Here is a 10,652-nt window from a genome sequence, read left to right on the forward strand (position 1 = left end):
AAAGGAACTTTGTTTTATTCACTGTTGTATCATCTGTGCTCAGAAGAGGTTGTGGCTTACAGAAGGCACTCAGTAAAACTTTTGATAAGAAATGAATGAATGAATGAATGAATGAATTCTCTTTCTTGTTTCTGGGTTCTCATGAAAAAATAATGGCTGCCTAACCCCAAGTCTCTGTGACTTCTTCTCTCCCCTTATCCAAGCTTTCAATACTAATATACTTTCTTAGTGTTAAATCTTGAAGACAGAAAGTATCTGATTGGCTTAGTGCAGCCTACAGAAGAGTTCCTTTGAAGTCCACCGGAAAGCTTATGGTTCAGGAATAGGGCTCAGTGCACATTTTGTGTTTTCACAGCCAGGACTAGGAAAAAATAATTTGCATCCTTAAATTAAAAACCATTATGTACTGTTTTGTGTAAAATAAACTTAAACCATCAATAATCTTTGGAGAACTTGGACAATCACAAATTATTTTTGTTATTACACATATATACACATATTTAAACAAGAAAATTACACAAAACACACATCTGTGACTTTCTTCCTGAATTCCCAACTGTTTCCATCAAAGCCTTTCTAAGTGGATCTTTTCAGGATCCCTGATTAGAAGGCTAGCCTCCACATGGGGTCTGAACCCTAACTCTGCAAATAAGCCTCACCTGTGATTGATCCTTGATGCTGTGGTTTCCTTTTCTCCTAAGGCAGCATTCCAGTATTTAGCTGCTGGTCTTCTGTTTGGTTATGAGAAGAACTATTTTCATCCATCACTGCCCCACACCCATTATCTGTGCTTTTTTTTTTCCAGTTAGCTTTAAAATGGGACATACTTTGCTGTAAAACTCTGCATTTCTCTTTGACCCATTCCTCACCAAGAAGAAAATCATTCTAATCAGTTTCCTCTTCTGTTAACTTAAGGCTGGGTGCAATCACTGTTGCATTAATTAATTAACAGACTCTTGGTCTGGTTGCCCTGGCAATGCCCACCAAAGCAGCAGAACCTTTCCAACAGAAGAGCACATCAAGCAGTCAATTAACTGTTTTCTTCACATGCAGAAGCCAAGTGCACAGAGAACCTGCTACAGAAATGGGCTCCCAGGGGAGGCTCAGGAAACACTTGCTGACTGGCTGACAACATGTAGGCCGGCAAAGTGGTTGCTGAGTCTGCAGCCTCGAACATCTGAAGGCATTTAGAGCTGGTGGCTGAGATACTGTCCAAGGGGAATAGCAGCCAGTGTGATTTTATAAGAGCCTCCAGTGTAGTGCCAATCCCTTAGAAATAATCTAGAAAAGCAGAGAAAGAGGGCCTACAAGCCCCTGGGTAAGGCCAGGCTGCCACTGGGGAGGAAACCAGACCAATTCATTTCCTGGTCATTTCCGCTACCACCTCCCAAGGCCACAAAGAAGAGTCTCCACTTGGGACCTTGGTGTTGAGGCCTCCACCATATTGGATCCTTGGTGTTGTGGGTTCCTCATTGCAGGGCATTAGCCTGACTCATGCTAGGTCAGATGTCCAGTCAGGAGAATCTCCCCAAATCAAGTTGAGTAACAGAGAATGCCACTATATACATACACACAAGAACTAGCTTTCAGTTTACTTACAGAAGAGCATGATATTTCCAGCTCATTTCTTCCAAGGCTGTGTTCTTGGTTCCTTTGGGAAGTTGGGTTTTCTCAGGCACATCTCCAATTCAGGTTGAAATGGTTTGCCCCATTGCATGTTCAATCACCAATTGCTTCTCAAATTTCTTTTGAATATCGAGAACAGAGAGAGAGATACACTTAAGCTAAGCTAGCCCACTTAAAGGAGAGTTTATTGAACAAATACAGAACTCGCTGGGCACAGTGGCTCACGCCTATAACACCAGCACTTTGGGAGGCCAAGGCGGGTGGATCATGAGGTCAAGAGATCGAGACCATCCTGGTCAACAAGGTGAAACCCCGTCTCTACTAAAAAATACAAAAATTAGCTGGGCATGGTGGTGCGTGCCTGTAGTCCCAGCTACTCGGGTGGCTGAGGCAGGAGAATTGCTTGAACCCAGGAGGCGGAGGTTGCGGTGAGCCGAGATTGTGCCATTGCACTCCAGCCTGGGTAACAAGAGCAGAACTCCGTCTCAAAAAAAAAAAAAAAATATATATATATATATATATCTCACAGTTACTTGACCCAGCCAGGCAGGCCTCTTGGAAACAGAATCCAAGAAACTGGCAGGTGCAGGGCCCAAGCTGCTGTTCTCCCTGATGCCAACAGTCCTGGATCTCTGCCTTTCTATGACTTGAGCTGTCTTCTCTCTGCAGATCTGCTTCCTCATCTCTCGTTTCTGCTCCCATAACTTCAGCTTGGGCTTGCCTGGGAGCCAATTCTGGCCCCATTTCTATATATGCCTTAGGCCCAGGTTCTGATAAATAACTCTCTTAGTACCGTGCTATTCTGATTTCAGATTTTTTTTTTTTTTTTTTTTTTTTTGAGATGGAATCTTGCTCTGTTACCCAGGCTGGAGTTCAGTGTCATGATCTCGGCTCACTGCAAACCCCGCCTCCTGGGTTTAAGTGATTCTCCCTGAGTAGCTGGGTTTACAGGCATGCACCACCACACTCAGCTAATTTTTGTATTTTTAGTAGAGACAGGGTTTCACCATGTTTGTCAGGTGGTCTCGAACTCCTGACCTGGTGATCTGCCTGCCTTGTCCTCCAAAAGTGCTGGGATTGTAGACGTGAGCCACTCTGCCAGGCCCCAATTTCAGATTTTAAAAGAAGAATCTGATTGGCTCACTTCTGCTCAGGAAACTGCTCTAGCTCACGCAATCATATGAGAAGTAAGTCCCTTACAATTACAGCACATTGCAGTTATGACTGCCTTGGACAACCTCCTTCATTGGGGCTGCCGGCAATTGCCTGAGAGGGAAGCTTGGTTGTGGGCTCAGGAGCCCTAGCCTATGTCAATGGCAGCTTCTAGGATTAGAATCTCTTGACCCTTTTTATTTCCTGTAGTCTCTGGGTACTGCTGCCCTTCATTAAATCCTTTTTCTTCCATGTTTTCTTTTTACCTTTTGAACATCCTTTTCCAGAATGTGTTCTTCATTTTCCCATCACCTCCCTACTCCAAGCCAGATCTACTCTTACATTATATTGTTAGGTTTCAGTGTTTGATGGAGGGTATGTAGTCTCAATCCAGAAACTCTATATCTTTTGGGTTTTCTCAGGCACATCCCTCCACATTCCACTTACCTAATCAGAGCAGTCACCTTCTCGCTCTCTGAAAAACTGTGTCTCATCGACGTAGTATTCTAGAGCCATCTGTTTACTGAAGTCTGTTCCATAAGTCATTTATCAGCAAAATTTACTTCCTTAGAATATTTTGAGGAGCTAAATTTAATGAAGATAGTTGTATTGCAATTAATCAGTATAGTTCCTGAGTCCAAGTTAAGCCATGAACTAATGCTCACAAAGTTTTCAATTCTGACTAATTAACTAGAGACCAATTGCCTAATTCTAATTCCCAGGACATAATGAAACCAGATGCTTTCTGAGTGGGTTTAAAATGACAGCCCCAACTCAAAGTAAAAACTCCACATTCTTTATTCATTATTACTCCTTTATTCATTCACCAAATGTATACTAAGCACTTGGTATGTGTTAAGTCTTACCAGCTAAGGTGAAGAAGACAGAGTGAACAAAACAGACAAAGGCTTGCTCTTGTGGAGATAAACATGAATAAGGAATCTGTAATACTGATCTCAGTCCAGGGACTCTACACCTCTCACCCCACCCATCCCTTCACACTCCACTTACCCAGTCACTGCACTCGCCTTCTTGCTCACTAGAAAATATTTGTCTCCAAACCTCACAGTGACATAGTACTTTATACCCATCTGCCTACTGAGCTCAAGAGTAGACTTTCCTGAGAAAGTGAGATTTGTACTCAGTGCTGAAAACAAAGTTAGCTAGTCCAGCAGCGGCGATGGGAAAAGAATTCCAGGCATACGCAAAGGCCCAGTGGCCAGAGGAGGCATGTTGCATTCAAGGAATTGCAGGAAGATCTGAGTGAGAGGCCAACATAAGAGGAGGCTGGAGAAGGAGGGGAGGCAGTCAGACCCAACAGAGCTCTTGAGATCGTGTTAGGAGCTCTAGGCTTTACCCTAATAGCACAGAGATGCAGTGCCATTGAAGGGTTTTAAGTGGGAGTGCAGGCAAGTAAGGAGTACAGAGGCATGATGTCACATTCATGTGTTCAAAAGTCCCCTTTGGCCATGAAAAAGAAATTTTCTAGTAGGAGCTAGAATGGTATAGACAGGCGAACAACAGGCTAGCTTTTTGGCTAATAAAAGCAAGATAATGGAGGCGGGACTGGAACAATTGTGGCTGAGATGGGAAAAGGGGATGGATTTCTGAGATATTAGAGGTAAAACCATCAAAACTTCTAAATTGCTGAGAGAGCTAAGGCACATACATAAGAGATGATAGAATTAACCTGCTTTAAATGACACAGACAAACTGGTTGGAGCAAAGGGCAGTGTTAGCTTTAACTGGGGAAGCCTTCAGAGAGAACACGGCATTTGAATTGGGACTTATTGAAAGATAGATTTGGACGTGCTGGAATGCAGGGAGGGAATGGGAGTTTCAGATCTCTCTAAGGAATATGTTTGAAGGTTCAGACGATAGGCTATTGCGGTGATGTACTTTGTACATAGCCTTCTAATTGCCATGAGGAGTAAAACTGGAAAAAATAAGTCAGGTAATACCAAAAGTGTACAGAGGTACTCATTTGATATCTGCCAGTGTGTGTTGGCTACCTCTTTTGTCACAGGCATTGTGAGTACACACAGGTTGACACCATACAGGTCATGCCCTAAAAATCCTTATGGTACAAGTTCATTGCTTTTGTAGCTCGTGAAACAGTCTCTAAGCAGAATTTGAAAACCACCAGCATCAATGACAACTGGGAAGCTTGCTCAGAGTACAGATTCCCAGACTTCTCCCAAGACCAACTGAATCTGGCCCTGTAGACCAAAAGCCCAGAGTCTTCCTCTAAAGAAAACTCACAGGGGGTGCACATGCCACCTCAAACTTGAAAATGAGAGTGAGAGACAAAGGAACATGTATTTTAAGAACAAACATGTTCAATATGTGACATCTACATATTATTTTCATTCTCCCAATGACACTACCATGTTTGTATTATTATTATATTATTATTTTGGGACAGGGTCTCAATCTGCTGCCCAGGCTGAAGCTCAACAATGCAATCATGGCTCACTGCAGCCTCCATCTTATGGCTTGAGCCATCCTCCTGCCTCAGCCTCTCAAGTAGCCGAGACTACAGCCACATGACACCATGCCTGGCTAAGTTTTTTTATTTTTAGTAGAAAGAAGTTCTTGCTATGTTACCCAGGATGATCTCAAATTCCTGAACTCAAATGATCCTCCCACTTTGGCCTCCCAAAGTGCTGGGATGACAGGTGTGAGGCACCATGTCCTGCCTAATGTTTATATTATTATTTCCATTTGACAAAGAAACCTCCATGCAGAGAAGTTAAGGGATTTACCTAATGATACAGCTCCAATACTATAAAGTAGAGATTTTGAAGGTGAGATCTCCTCTCTCACAAAAGAAATTTTTAAAAAAATATGGTCTAACCCTCAAAATCTGAGAGCAGTTCAGCAAGAGAACAACATTGGTCCATGTGATGAAAATGTCCCCATGGAGATCTATTCATATTTCCCCAATACAAATAATTAGGTGTAGTTTCTATGATTGTCTCTAGAACAAGGGAAAAGGAAAGGAGAGATGGAGCAGAAAGAAGAGGAACTGACTTCCAGATTGGGAAACTGAGCCAGGTGGAACTGAAAGTCACCGGAAGAGTCACATGGGAAATTTACACGTGCTCACGTGGCAAAGTCATTGATTTGCATGGAGAACTGCCCCTCTAGCATAGAGACTCAGCTGGAATTTAGTGGGCTTGAATCACAGACCCAACAATGCTACTTCTAACAGGGAAGAACAGCAAGCAAAAATATCAACACCCTTTCTTCCTCCTCCACAGCCATTTAAATATAAACTTCTAGGTCAGGCACTCCCTGGTTTTTCCTAGATTGCAGACCATATCCAGCAAAGCAGACACCAAATCTGCAATTAAGCCATTGGGAGTTATGTAGAGAGAATTGCCAGGCAGAATAAACAGGCCCCAGGACTGGAACAGATGAGAGCAGTTTAATTCTGTTTTGCTGGGGAAGATTGGCAAGCATGTCCCAACTGAAGCAGATCATTGCAGTGGAGGTAAAATATTTCATAGGATATTTTCAGAGGGAAATGCATGCAGGGGAAACTGTTCCAATTTAAAAAAAAAAACTTTGCATTAACAAACTAGGTAGCAGCGTGTGGATAATTGATGTATATGCATGAGAGCATAATTAAGAACTAAGACCTGGAAGATTTTCAAGCTCTATTGCAATTATAAACCATGAAAAAATACACTTCCTTGGGGTTTAGGGTTATTATTCAAGCATCTCTTCTCATTATGGTAGCTGGAACTTACATAGCACTGTGCAGAAACTAAATAAACAAAAGATGAGCTGTCATAAACTAATAATGATTCCTGGCTTTGTGCCTTGATCTCTATATGTGTCAGCTTCCTATTGCTGCTATAACAAATTATTCCATATTTAGAGGCTTAAAATAATATAATATTTTTCTCTTACAGTTTTAGAGGTCAGAAGTCTCAAATGAGTCTTACAGGGCAAAATCAAAATGGCAGCAAAAGTGGTTCCTTCTGAAGGCTCCAAGGAAGAACTCATTTTTTGCCTCCTCCAACTTGCAGTCCTTGACTGTTGGCCCCTCCCTCTATCTTCAAGGCCAACAATGAAACATCTTCAAGTTTAGAGAGAGTTTCTGTCATCACCTCACTTTCTGCCCCTCTGATCTGCCTCCCTCTTACAAGGACTTCTATGATGACGTCAGACTTACCTGAGTAATCCAGGAGAACCTTCCCATCTCGACATCCTTAACTTAATCACAGCTGCAAAGACTCCTTTGCTGTAAGATGACATAGCCACAAGATCCAGAGATTAGAACATGAACATCTTAGGGGATCATTGTTCAGCCTACAACACTACAGAAATCCTATGAAGTAGATGCATAAATCCAATTTCTCAGATAAAGAAACTAAACTTGTGTCAAGAACCCTTGTGGCCTGTGTTGGGTAATTTTATGCATGTGCCCCTTTGATATTTACTGCATGCTCTCTCTGCTGCAGACACTGCACTACACAGAGTAGAGGAAAGTCTACCTTAAGGAGCTTCTATACTAGTGAAAAAAGCAAACAGTTATTTTAAAATTCACTTTTTAAATAACTGTTTATAGATATAGGCACACTTGTATAACTATAAATAGATATAGGCATACTTGTGTTGTAAAGGAAATAAATGGGGTATTAGGAAAGAAAAAGAGCAGTCATCATGTAAATTTAAGGGTAGGGAGGTCAGGGGAAGCCTCTTTAAAAAAGTGGTGTTTATGCCAAGACCTGGAGAAGCATAGGAGTAGACTGTCAAAAAGAGGCAGAACAGCATTTCATTCTGAGGGAACAGCAAGTACAGATGCCCTTGAGTGGGGAGGAATGACTTCAAGAAGAGCAGCATGGCTGGAGTATGGTGAATAAATGTCATCTCCTCCTGGAAGCCTTCCTGGCCCTGGGTTGTGAGCTTTCCTTGGTTTTGCATGACCCCTAACACTCATCCCTTATCAGATCACTGCACTAATTCTAACTCCCTGGATATTTGCGACTCCTTGACTAGACTGTAAACCAGAGAGAGCCAGGACGGGGTCTATTTATCCCTGAATGTCCAGTTTTGCACAGTTCCTGGCATAGAGTAGGTGCCCAATAAATACTCATTGACTAAATGTGTGAATGAGCAATATGCAAATCCCTCCTTCCATAAAACTCCCTGTGCTCAAGTGTGATCAGGACACAAAGTGATTGACATTTACAATTCTGCTGTGCAGAAAAGCATTACTCCTTTTTTTCTCTATAACTGATCTAATCTCCCTCCAAGCCTCCCTCCTTTTCTCAATCCTGTCCTCCATCTGTTAGATAGCATGGAGGAAAAGACTATATTTAGTGAATCCAATTCAAATTTTAGTTTATCTATTAGCAGCCTCTTTGTGTAACTTCACACTCTTTGGTTTACTCAGTCTTTCAGATTTCTGACCCCTTCTCACCCAGGCAGAAGCCAGGAAAATGAAGGGGGTTCTTCAGCTTGTGATGCAGCATCCCTCAAAGCCCCTGCTCAATAAAAACTCTGAATTCTTCCATCTTTGAATACAAGATGTTTGGAGACAATAACTGTGTCCTATCAGGTACTATTGATAGCAAAGAAAGTATGGAATGAATTTCTCATGTTTATTTCCTATGTTATCAATATTATTATTAACTATGAGTAACAGACCACATCCCAAGAGAGTCAGCATCCTGGGACTAACTAGTAAAAAATATAAAAATGGCTGGTAAAACAATATTTCTTAGTCTCGTTCCCCTTACCTGTAAAACATGGAGAGTAAATGCTGTCCTGTCCTACTGGGAAATATTCTTACTGGGTTCAATTTACAAAATCATAGTGAAAAAAACATGTTGGGGAGGGAAGATTAAAAAATACAGGAAAGTAAGTGCAACCACACACCCCACTCCCACACTGCACCCCAATCTGATTTATCCTCCTAGCATTGTCATTTTGTTATAGATCAAGATCCAACAGAGTCATATCCCAATTATTCCCCCTAGATTTCTAGAACTTTCATGTCTTCTGATCATGCCTCCATCTCCAACATCGACTCTCAATATTCCTGGTTTTGTTACCTTAGCCAATCTACTTTAATTTCCCCTGCCTCAGCTTCCCTACCTACGTCACTATTGTTAGCAGATAACTAAATGACCCTGCCATGACACAGGTCAAAGGGTAGTTGTTCAATGCACGTCAGTTACTTTCGGGTTAGGAAGCCTACCTTCTCTGCACTCAGGCCATGTTCCATGAATTCGTTCCTCCAGCCTCTGCTCTGGGCCTGGGAGGCCTTCCCATCTGAGACTTCTCCAGGAATCCTTCCCCTCTTCGTAAGCCCAGGGCAAGTTTCTCTCCAGAAGCCGTGTCAGTATTAATTCTTCAGCCCACACTAATATCTTCCTTGCTAAATGCTCACTGCATCCATTCTTAGCAGAACCACACATTTCAGGGCTTAATTCTCTTTCATTATTTCCACATGCCTTGTTTCCTCAACTTGCTATAAAACTCATGAGGACTGTGTCCTGGACATCTTAGTGCAGAGAAGCATGAGGGAGCCTAATCCCCAACTCACTGACTGGCGGTACTGTGGATCCTTCTGTCCTGGGACCCACAAACTCGAACAACAGGCTCACAACATCAGAGCCCATCAGCTCTCAATCACATGGGCTCCGGCAGCAGTTGGAGGCCTCTCTCGAATGGAGAAGGTGGTGAGAAAGCTGATTTGCCTGTAAGTAAATAGCTGTTGTAATTATGGAAGATTATTCTCAACAGACCAGCAGACAGAAACCAATTTGCATAACAGACGCGGTTATTCATGGAAATGTTTGTGATTTGTCTACCAAAGCAGATGAAGACCCTAAATTAATGTGTGTACGCCAGCACCAGTAAACCAAACACTCACTCCTTTACCCTCTTTACAACATACACACATTGCCCTCAGGTTGAATTCAGCATCTTCAGATCCACTTTCAGGATTGGAATCCCTGAAGAAAGCAGAAGTTCCAGAGAGCAGGGCAGGAGGAAGCGTTCAGACATGTACAAACCACTAGACGTTCTCCATTGTGCTGGAAGCTCAAGGTTGCCACTGCCTTTCTGATGGAAATCTTGTTAAGAGTCTGGTGTTGAAGAGGGAGACCCAGGCATCTCAGATCAACTTCCCCTTTTTCCTAAGACTGTAAACTTCCCCTTTTCATTCCTAAGACTGTAAACCGAAGCCCTTTTCATATGTAATTCCTGAGACTGTAAACCGAGACCCTTTCATATGTTAAGCTATAAACCTAAGATTCTTCCACGTGTAATATCTAAAGTATAAACCAATATAAAGATGGAACCTTCCTTTGTTAGGGGAGCTTGGCTGATAGGCAACTATGCCACCTCGCTCCCGGCCGAATAAACTCCTTCCTCCTGTATTCGGTGTCCAAGAGATCCATTTCCCGCGGCCGCTCCTGCTACAGTGTGTCCTGGAAACCTAAGACACATCTTAGAGCAGGATGGAACAAACCAGAACTGACAGAGAAGTTGTCTGATAAGCTCAGAAACACTAGTTTTCACATACATCAGAATCACTGAAAGAGCTTTTTGTGAAAACATGGATTGTCATCTCTTGGCCCCAGAATTTCAGATGTAGTGCTGAATTAATGTGCTTCCCTGCATGCCCAGGGAACAAGCTGTTCTAAAATGCAACCAACACAAAGTTATCGGTAAACCTGAGTAATATGACATGCCATGAAAGTGCAATGTGTTCGAATGAAGTCAGTGATCTGTGGATCCTGGAAGCTGATTGGACACAAAAAGGTATTCAGGCATCTTACAAGATATAAATTTACCCAAAGGCACTGAATCAACTCTTTTAAGTCAAGTAATCAATTAAGTTAAGAACCTGG

The 10,652-nt window shown here is 42.3% G+C and overlaps 1 long non-coding RNA gene across 1 annotated transcript; it reads right to left on the reverse strand.

Moving 5' to 3' along the window:
- Positions 1-1,616: 1,616 nt before the first annotated feature.
- On the reverse strand, positions 1,617-9,266 carry LOC105733211 (uncharacterized). Its single transcript, XR_001111206.2, has 4 exons — positions 8,993-9,266; positions 6,962-7,030; positions 3,226-3,363; positions 1,617-1,745 (listed from the first exon to the last, which is right to left on the reverse strand). It is a non-coding gene; the product is annotated as an uncharacterized LOC105733211 (long non-coding RNA).
- Positions 9,267-10,652: the final 1,386 nt, after the last annotated feature.

Source organism: Aotus nancymaae, unplaced genomic scaffold, assembly GCF_030222135.1.
Source record: "Aotus nancymaae isolate 86718 unplaced genomic scaffold, 86718_ANA_hifiasm-v0.15.2.pri h1tg000057l, whole genome shotgun sequence".
NCBI classification, from domain to species: Eukaryota; Metazoa; Chordata; class Mammalia; order Primates; family Aotidae; genus Aotus; species Aotus nancymaae.